We start from the raw sequence: 10,290 nt of genomic DNA, 5'->3' as shown, positions 1-10,290 counted from the left end.
TTCCTATATCCAACCTTTTATTCTTCTAATCCCATCTCCTCATAAGAGATGTCTGCATACACTAATCACACTAGCCTACAAAGCCCGGCAAGATTTTCCATGCCATGCCTCATTTTACCTCTTGCTATTATCGTCTCCCCTTTCTGGGTCCTTTTTTCCCTCTGTTAATACTCAAATGCAGTAGGTCATCAATTAAAATATGTTGAATAAATAAAGAAATCAATGAATGGGATCCCCTTTGGTCATTCTTGACAAAAATCTGTTTTGCTCTATAGGTATGAATTTGTCTTATATACATTTTCATATATACCATTGGTGGGCATGAAATAATATCAAGTGCTAGCACTAGCAGGTAGATCCATCATTTGAGCCATTACTGTGAGCCTCAAGCTGTATTAAACGCTCGTAGGAATCATCTTTATAAGGGCTAAGCATCCTTCATCAAGGATGGTTGGAACCAAGACCATCTCACTGTAACATATATCAATGAGACACCTAGGGGACAGGTTCCTCTACAGATAGCCTGAAAGTAATCACACTAAATATTTTCAGTAATTTTGTACATGCAACCAGGCTTCACGGCATGGAAATTTCCACTTGTGGTATCAGTATAAAGGCTCAGAGAAAATTAGTGTTTCATATGTCAGAGTTTGGAATCCAGAATGCTCAACCCACATACTATTTATTTAATTTAATATTTGATTTTTAAGCCGGGCGGTGGTGGTGCAAGCCTTTAATCCCAGCACTGGGGAGGCAGAGGCAGGTGGATTTCTGTGAGTTCGAGACCAGCCTGGCCTGGTCTACTGAGCCAGTTCCAGGACAGGCTCCAAAACAATACAGAGAAACCCTGTCTTGAAACAATAAAAAAATGATATTTGATTTTAAAAATCACCCTACACAGTAACAAGATTCTATGTAGGATTTCATATATTCGCTTCATCTCCTGGTTCTCTTCATTTCCTTCCTTCTCCTCTCCACTGTCTTCCCTCTTCCATTGTTCCCTTTCTATAGATGTGCACAGTGAGGTGTAAGAGGGAATACTCCTTTTTATGTTATGTTCCTCTTTCCATTTTTATATGTGTGTGGATGTATGGTTTGCATGTGTGGGAACACGTGTGTGTGGGTGCGTGAACACATGGGTGTGTGTGCACGTGGAGGCCTCAGGTTGATGTCTAGAATCATCTTAATTGTTCTTCCAGCTGGTTCAATAAAGCAGGGTCTTGCTATCAAACCCAGAGCACTCCAATATGCCTAGCCTCGATAGCCAGCTTGCTCTGGTGATCAAGAAGGATTACTCTTACCTAAGAGTAATCAGCTAGGAAGTAGTTGAGCTGGAGTTTGAATCCTGGCATTCCAACACCAGGTCTCACCCTCACAACTTTATTGATAATTTTTCTCCAAGAAATTACATGTACAAGTCTTTAAAAAAAGATTTACTGGCCAGATGTGGTGGCATACACCTTTCATCTCAGTACTCAGGAGGGGAATCTGAGTCTGAGGTCAGTCTGGTCTACATCGTGATTTCCAGGATTACATAGACCCTGACTCAAAATAGAAACAAACAAACAAATAATAAAAAGCCTACTCCTTTTTAAAATTACATGCACATGTGTGGGTATGTGTGTGTGAGTACAGGTGCCTGTTGAAGCCAGAGCTGTCAAATCCCTTGGAGCTGGCATTAGAGTGTTTGAGAGCTGCCCCACTTGGATTCTGAGTCAAACTCAGATCCTTTACAAGAGCATTAGACACTTAACCAACAGCCATCTCTCTTGTCCATAGGAATACCATCTTTCTTTGTTTGTATTTTGTTTTTTCAAGATAGGGTTTTACTATGTAGTCTTGGCTATCCTGAAACTTGATCTATAGACCAGGCTGTCCTCGAACTCACAGAGATCCTCCTGCCTCTGCTTCCTGAGTGCTAAAATTAAAGGCGTGCACCACCACTGCCTGACCCCACAGGAACACTCTTAATAATTGTTATTGGAGATCCTTTGAAGCCTCTTTTTACTCCAGTCTCATGGGCCCTGTCCTAGTTCCCTGGCCTTCTCATATTTACTCCCATCTGAATGCTTGTATTTAACAGTTAGAGGATAGAAACGCAAATGAGAGAGAAGGCACATGGTGCCTGTTTTTCCTGAATCTGGGTCATCTTTACTTCATACACTTTTTTCTAGCTCCATCTCATTCCTGCATCTCATTCTTTATGGTTGAATAAAATTCCATTGTATTCTAATTACAAATACAATTATATTGTACTCCATTGTACCACATTTTCAGTAACCACTCACCTTCAACCTCTATGTTTAAATAACCTACACTTACGGGAATCTACACTGTCAGGGACTTTTTATTGTTAACCCTACTTTAGTGCTGAGGAAATTGAGATTCTAGAGGAAGTTAATGTGCCCTGGCCATGTTGCTAAGCAATGGCATTATGGTAAGTAAATTAAAATCTGTGTGATTCATAGGCCTCAGAGTATAGTCTAGGACCTTCTAGGGACTTATAACCCTCTCAGGGGGTCTGTAAGTGCAAAGCTATTTTCATCAGTAGTATTTGCCTTTTTCATTCTCATCTATGTATTGTGTGTGGTTTTCTCCCCGGTGTACTGCTCGGTATCAGAATATCTTGAAGGCAGTAAAAAGGATTCTAACTCTCTCCTATCAAGACAGTCATGAAGCAAAATTTCAAGAACATACAATGCTGTCAATAGCTTCACCTATTTTTCCTGTTTTGCAAAATATTTTCATAGAGTGCTTATTACTGTTGCTTTTAAATAAATTGACATATATGTATTTTAAGTGGTCAGTTTTAATTCTTAATATGGTAAATGCTGATAGATGGGTGCATGGGTGTGTACACAGGCTCTTTAGAGTCTCAATACCTTCCAGAGCTGGAGAACAGATACCTTAGGGAATATTTTAAAAGGCTTATTTATTTTAATTTTAAGCATATGATTTATCTGTCTTCATACATGTGTGTGCACTATATGCCTGCCTGGTGCCCACAGGGGCCAGAGTGGGTGTCGGATTCCCAGGAATTGGAGTTATAGATCATTGTGAGCTGGTATGTGGATCCCAGGATCTGAACCCAAGACTTCTGCAAGACCAGTAAGGGCTCTAAACCGCCTTTCATCTTTCTAGCTCTGTGTCTAAGGTGACATTTATGTTTCCTTCCAGCTCTGTAACTTAAGCTCTCTAGGCAGTCTTGTCCAGATGCCAGGTTTTGGAAGGCAGAGAGAAGGGCTAAAGATGGCGTTCCCACCAGAATCAGTTCAAAAATGAAGATAGTCTTAGGAGCTGTCTCCATGCCTGATCTTGGTGCCTAGATTTGTTCTGATCTTAATTGCTCTATGAACTTCTTGGAACTTCTATTCCTGTTTTGGGCAGATTCATATTCCCCAGTTGTGATCCAACTCTCTTAAGATTCATTTCATTCTCTGTCCCTGTTCTCTTTAATGACTTCATAATGTGTCTGGATTTTTTGTTTCTGTTTTTCCTCAGATTTGAGTGGGCTTCTCTCAACTTTTTTTTCTTTTTTAACTTTTTATTAATTTAGTTTTTACATTCCAATTCCTGTTCCCCTCCCTCCTCTCCTCTCCCCCCCACTCCTTCCTCTCTCCTCTTCTTCCCATCTGCTCTACAGAGAGGGTAGGGCCTCCCTTAGGGACTTCTCTCAGCTTTTAATGCTAAAGGTAACACAACAAAATGTTTCCCAGCAGTCAAATACTTCTGGAGGAGGGATTGGCCCCAGTTGGCTTATTATATATTGCCTATAGCATGTCCAGGATTATAAAATGTTTCATACATTAAGTTGATCATAATTTGAGTACTACCAGGAAAGGGAACTAGGGGAAAGGGTCAGGAGAAAAGCAAAATGGAATGTGTCACACTTTTTTTTAACAGCCTCAGACTTAAAAATTGAAAAGTAAATAAAAGTCCAGTGTGGTGACACACGCCTTTAATCCTAGCACTTGGGAGGCTGGGGCTGGTGGCTCTCTGAGTTTGAGGCCAGCCTGGTCTACAAAGCAAATACCAGGACAGTCAGGGCTACATAGAGAAACTCTGTCTTGGAAAATAAAAAACAAAAGAAAATTAAGTGAATTAAATGTTATTCCAAATAAGACAAAAAATAAGCTCCCTGCCCCCTCCCTAGTTTTCCCTGAAGTTTGTTTCTGAGAACTTCCTTGTCAACAGGCCATTCTTCTCTCAGACTAAGTCCATCCCGCAGGGTCGGTATGGAAGCAGCAGCATGTCTCTGCTCACTGGGCTGTGAGAAAGGAATGTAGCTTAGGAGGGGACTTCAAATACATGAGTCATAAATTGGGGGGTTAAAAGCAAACTGTTCACCAGCCATTTGCATTTGAGAGCTCTCTGTCGAGTCCCATGTCTCAGTTTTCAGCTATTGTCTTGTTTGGTGTTCTGAAGGTTTTGCTCTGGCACTAACCCTCTGTCAGATGTACACCTGAGAGCATTTTCCCACTGTCTAGGCTGCCTCTTCGCTAGAATTAGGGTGTTTGGGGGTGGTACACAAGCTTTCTATTTTAGTTTCAGGAGGTCCCTTTTGTCACCTGTCAATCTTTATGGACTCCTGCTCAGAAAGTCCTTTTCTGAGCCTGTAAGTTGAACCGAGTTCCCCACGTTCTCCTCTAGCAGGTGCAGAGTGTCTATCAGTCAGGTCTTATGCTGAGGCCCTTGATCCATGTAGAGTCCATTTGTGCAGGGTGAGCTCCACTCTTGTGCATGTAGCTCTCCAGTTTGACCAGTGCCGTTTGTTGAGGAAGGGTTTGGTGGAGAGACTTCTATGCACTTAGAATAGTTCTTTTGATGACAATGAAAAGGAAATGCATTTTCCTAGCAAATTAGGAGAATACAGAAAAATAAAAAAGAAAGGGAATTTAAAGATTATAAAAATGATTTAAAATATGTATTATTATAAATTCAGACATACTAGGTGTGTATACACAATGGTGTTTTCATACTTTTTGTTTATTTAATGAGTAAATTTTTTAGTTTGTCATTTGTTGTTCTCTCAGCATCTCCCCACAACACGTTTGGAGAAAGGGGGTGATTGACTGGACCAGTTGTTTGCAGTGATATTTGTTAAGTGTCTAAGTCTTGGTTTTATTTTTCATGACCTGAATCTACTGCACAGATACATTTGATAGCAAAATGCAAGATCTAAGGACCAAAATAGTTTGAAAAACAAAATCTTGTATTCAGGACCTAAGGCATTAACCGTGTTCCTCAGTTATGTTCCAGGTGAAGATGCCAGGGATGGGCTCTACGTTCTAGGTCAGCGTAAGACTAAAGGATATTCATGTTGCAAATCAAGTCAGTGGTTCGGCCAGCTGCACTCTCATTTCCCACTCTGAGGAAAAGCATTCAAGGTTAGAGGTGGGTGCCTTCTAACAGCAGGGAAGTTTTAAAGGGTTTTGTTTCTTTTTTACTGATTTATTTATTATGTATACAGTGTTCTGCAGGCCAGAAGATGGCACCAGGTCTCATTGCAGATGGTTGTGAGCCACCATGTGGTTGCTGGGAATTGAAATCTGGACCTCTGGAGGAGCAGTCAGTGCTCTTAACTGCTGAGCCATCTCTCCAGCCCTTAAGGATTTTCTTGTTTAACATTATTTCCGTTATCAATTTTGTTACAATCTTATTGTGTGTGTGCATGTATATGCATGCCTTGGCACTCATGTGGAAACCAGAGGATAGCTTGCAGGGGTTGGCTCTCTCCTTCCCTCAGGTGGGCCCTAATGATAGAACCCAGGTAGTCAGGCTCGGTGGCACGCACCTTCCCCCACTGAGCCATCTCGCTGGCCTAGTTCAGACAGTTCTAACTAAGGGAACTAATGTCTAGATCCTCTCTCGTGTATGCAGCCTTCTGAGAGTGTGCCTGGTTACACATGCCAGTTCTTTCCCAAGCCCCCTGTTATTTGCCTGTCTTTTGCTGTGCAGGAAGAACGTACACTCATTGCTCTTGAATGGTCCTGTGAATTTAAATGCCAAACAAAGGGGGCTTTAAAATAGGAAATTCTAAAAGATCTCCTCCAATAATTAATGAAAGAGGAGGGAATAAAACCTTTCATTTTCCATTTCACGTACGTGTACAGCTCTTTTGGGAAGAACTGGCCAGCAAGGAGGTGTTTGGGATTGAAGACTGTGAAGTAGGGTCCACAGGTCTAGTTGTGTCGGAAAGCTTAGTTGCTAGCAAGTATCTCTAGAATACAAGCTAGCATCAAATCTCAAAAACAAAGACAAAAAGGCAAGCTCCCAAAGGAGCCTTTTTTCCCTACTTTTTCTCTATATGTTTGAGACAAACCACTCTGATCGGTACACTCTTCTCCCATGCCAAGATTCTTGGAAAGAAGCGTACCCCCAAAAGAGAAGTAAAAAGCTGAGGAAAAGTCCTGTGGTTTTTGGTATTTTAAATTTTGTCTTAAGAATGGATCCCATGTAGCCCAGGCTACCCGGAACTTACTATGCAGCACAGGTTGGCCTGCAGCTCCTGCCTCAGCCTCCTGAGTGCTGAGATTATGGGTATGAGCCACCATGCCTGACTGATACTGCTGTTCTCTCTAAGGAAACTTGAAAACTTGGGAATATGTTCTGGTCTAACACATCATTCATTATCCATGGAATAAACTCACCAATGAATGTTTAATACTATTTCTCTCACATCTTTTTTTTCTCTCTCACATCTTTGTGAGCAGCAAGCAATACAGTAGTTAACATAGTAGGTGACTGTTTTCCTCTTCCGAATCTTATCTTGAGGTATTTATTCCAATGGCAGATAATTATCACCTTATTTTCTATCGTAAAAACATTTAATTACACACAGGCTGCACCAGTAAGTGCAACATACACTCTTTCTTCCACAGGAAAAAATCACGTTCGACTTACTCTAGCAAGGCTGTGATTTGTAGATCTTTTGCTCAGTTGTTTTCAAAAGCTGAACTCTATTCTGGTACACGCAGAGCAAATGGATAGTATATCTTCTGTCACATTTCTTGTTTTATACATAGCTTACAGTGTTGGCTATACAGTACTGTAGAATATACTATGATTGAGTGAGGATAAGTTAAATAATTAATTTATACATTATCCCAAATAAAATTTAACTATTTATGAGCTGTGTTGTTTAAAGATTGCCTATTTTAACAACATAGCTTATAAGATACATTGATAAAATGTTTCTTGATTCTTTTGGCTCATATTTTATTCTATAAACAGAAACTCAGAACATTAATGACAGACCTATGCATAAAACAAAAACCACATAAGCTTCTGGGAAAGCAGGATAGATTCAAAGCTCTATACAAACACCAAGTTTCCTGAATTACGTACATTAAATCTATATAGTTTATTGTATGCTTCGTTGGTTAGACTTCTTGTCACTATGACAAATACCAGAGGGAAAGGAGGAAAGATTTATTTTGGCTCAAGATTTCAGAGGCCAGTTGGCCCCACTGTTTCTGGAAGTTTCTTGATTTTTTTTATTGAAGTCTTCAGAAATATCTATTAAAATATCTATTCCAATGAAGATAAAGCTTGGTTTCCTTAATTCAATTGACAATGAGGATCAGAATCACCAGTTAGGTTGACACGTGATATTGTCCATGACTGGAACTAGATAAATCTTAGGACTGTGTATGAGTGTGCAGTTACACGTGGAGATCTGCAGTTGTGTCTGGTGTCCATTTCTATTTTGAGACGAGGTCTTTCACTGAACTTAGAGCCTGCTGCTTTGGCTCAACTGGCTGGCCAGCCAGCCAGCCTCTGTAAATCCACCTTTTCTCATTCCCTCAAGCTCTGGGTTCCAGGTCTGAGCTGCCACGCCCGGTTTTTATGTGGATGCTGGGGCTCTGCACTCGGGTCCTCATGCTACTACAATAAATAAACACTTTCACTGGTGAGCCATCTCCCGTGCCCAGATCTTCAGGACCTCTAACAAAAATAATTTAAATGCTGAATTTGGTGGCACACACCCATAATCCTAGCACTTGAAAGGCCAAGGCAGAAGGATCATGAGTTTTGCACAAGCCTGGGTTAAAAGTGGTATCCTGTTTCAAGGAACAGGGTACAGGCTGGAGAGATGGCTCGGTGGTGGAGTGCTTGCTCGTCCTCCAGAGGACATGAGTTCAGTCCCCAGTAATCATATTAGGTGGCACACAACAGACTACTTTTATCTCCAGCGCCCTCTTCTGACCTCTGTGGGTACTGCATATGAAACATATACAACACAGGTGGACACGTAAATAAAAATAAATCTACAACAAGAAACAGAATAAAACCAAATGAAGTTAAAATGCACTTAAACTGTGATGTGATAAAAATTTTATTAAATCATTGAAGTAGTGATGGTACTTCGCATAGAGATATGACTTCCCTAGCCAGGCGGTGGTGGAGCACACCTATAACCCCAGCACTTGGCAGGCAGAGGCAGGTGGATCTCTGAGTTTGAGGCCAGCCTGGTCTACAGAGAGAGTTCCAGGATAGCCAGGACTGCACAGAGAAAATCTGTCTAAAAAACTAATATGTTCTTGAGTATATCAGACGAAACAAAGCATCTTTGAAGTGAAAGGGTGACAGATAGCTACAATTAATAAATTTGAAACACAATTCTAAAAATAACTATTATAATAATTATTAGCAATTTTTGAAGTTTTTCTCTTCTTCCTTTTCAAAGAATACTGCTCAGTGGTATTTCATATATTCACCATGCTGTTCATCATCTCTATTTATTTCCAAGGTATTTTTCTCACCCCAATAGGATACTCTGTACCCATTAAATAGTCTCCTGCATTTTCTCTTTCCCATGTGGCTCCTCTGGCTGTGGAAACACTGGGCCCAGTCCCACTTCTTTAAGTTACTTTAAAACTTTATCTATTAAAATTTAGATTAAAATAAGGCTTATTTGAAATTATTATATGTTGGAGTGTCTGTGTGGGTGTACATCCACATGAGTGCAGGTGCTCCCAGCAGCCAGAAGAGGGCGTCAAATCTCCTGGAGCTGGAGTTACAGGTGTTCTGAGCCAGCTGACTTGGGGCTGGGGACTGAACTCGGGTGCTTTTTGAGAACAGTACATGCTCTTAACAACTGAGCCATCTCCCCAGCCCCTGCCCCTTTTAATCTCTATGGGTTTACTTTAGATTCTTTTTTAATTGGATGACAGCACACAAGTGGGAACTGTTATGTGTGCCTGGCTTTTCTCACTTCCTGTGTTTTCAAGGTTCCCAGGGATGGTTTGTTTGACTGTGGTTAATGATCTTCCTGAACAGTGCCAGGGAGGCCAACTCACAAGGTGAGTGATAAGCCACAGAGCTTGTGTTGGTGGCGATATCACACGTGTTGTGGGACGCCTTGGCTTGCTCACAAAAAGCAGCGAACTCCTCTCCTTGCAAACACGCTCCACTCTGGAACCAGTCTGCAATGGAAAACTCCCAGTGCAAACTCAGGGGCAGGGGTAGAAGCTAGCTACACACAGTGCAAACTCAGGGGCAGGGGTAGAAGCTAGCTACACACAGGAATATTCTCTAGCAACAGGTCTTAGCCATGGATTCCCAAGCTTGGCTACATGTGAAGGTCGCCTGGGAAAGATTCTTAGAAACTCAGTGCCTAGGCTGGATTCATAGCTGAACAGCTGGGCCAGCTTTTCTTGTAGTTTTGCTTGAGAGCCAGCTTTTCTTGTAGTTTTGCTTGAGAGCCAGCTTTTCTTGTAGTTTTGCTTGAGAGCCTTGCCTTTAATGGCTGAGCCATCTCTTCAGCCCTGGTCAGCTTTCCTTAAGCAGGGAACTATTGACCTTTGGAGCTATGTAAATCAGCCGTCCTGTGCTGTCCTGTGCTCAGAGGTGTACTTTATCAGCATCTTGGACTCTAGATACCTCCAGATGCCCGTGACACTCGTCCTTAGCCATTGCTAAAGGCTTTCTAAGGGGCGTGTGTGTGTGTGTGTGTGTGTGTGTGTGTGTGTGAGAGAGAGAGAGAGAGAGAGAGAGAGAGAGAGAGGAGAGAGAGCCGTCCAGTTGAGAGTTGGTGCTCTTCTGGTAGGATGCAATCAGCATCGTCTTGAGAAGCATCTCAGTTGGTCCTGATGTAGCCAGGCTTGAGAACCAAGACTCTGATGGTGCTTCCTTTGGGAACTGGATCTTGTGGTTAGTCTCAGAAGTTGTAGATTTTTTGTTTGTTTGATTGATTTTGGTTTTCCAAGACAGGGTTTCTCTGTGTAGCTTTGTAGACCAGGCTGGCCTCAAACTCACAGAGATTCACCTGCCTCTGCCTCCCAAGCA

This window comes from Mesocricetus auratus, unplaced genomic scaffold (assembly GCF_017639785.1).
Source record: "Mesocricetus auratus isolate SY011 unplaced genomic scaffold, BCM_Maur_2.0 Super-Scaffold_6723, whole genome shotgun sequence".
NCBI lineage: Eukaryota > Metazoa > Chordata > Mammalia > Rodentia > Cricetidae > Mesocricetus > Mesocricetus auratus.
The sequence above is the reverse complement of the archived record's forward strand: the minus strand, read 5'-3'. Positions refer to the sequence as shown.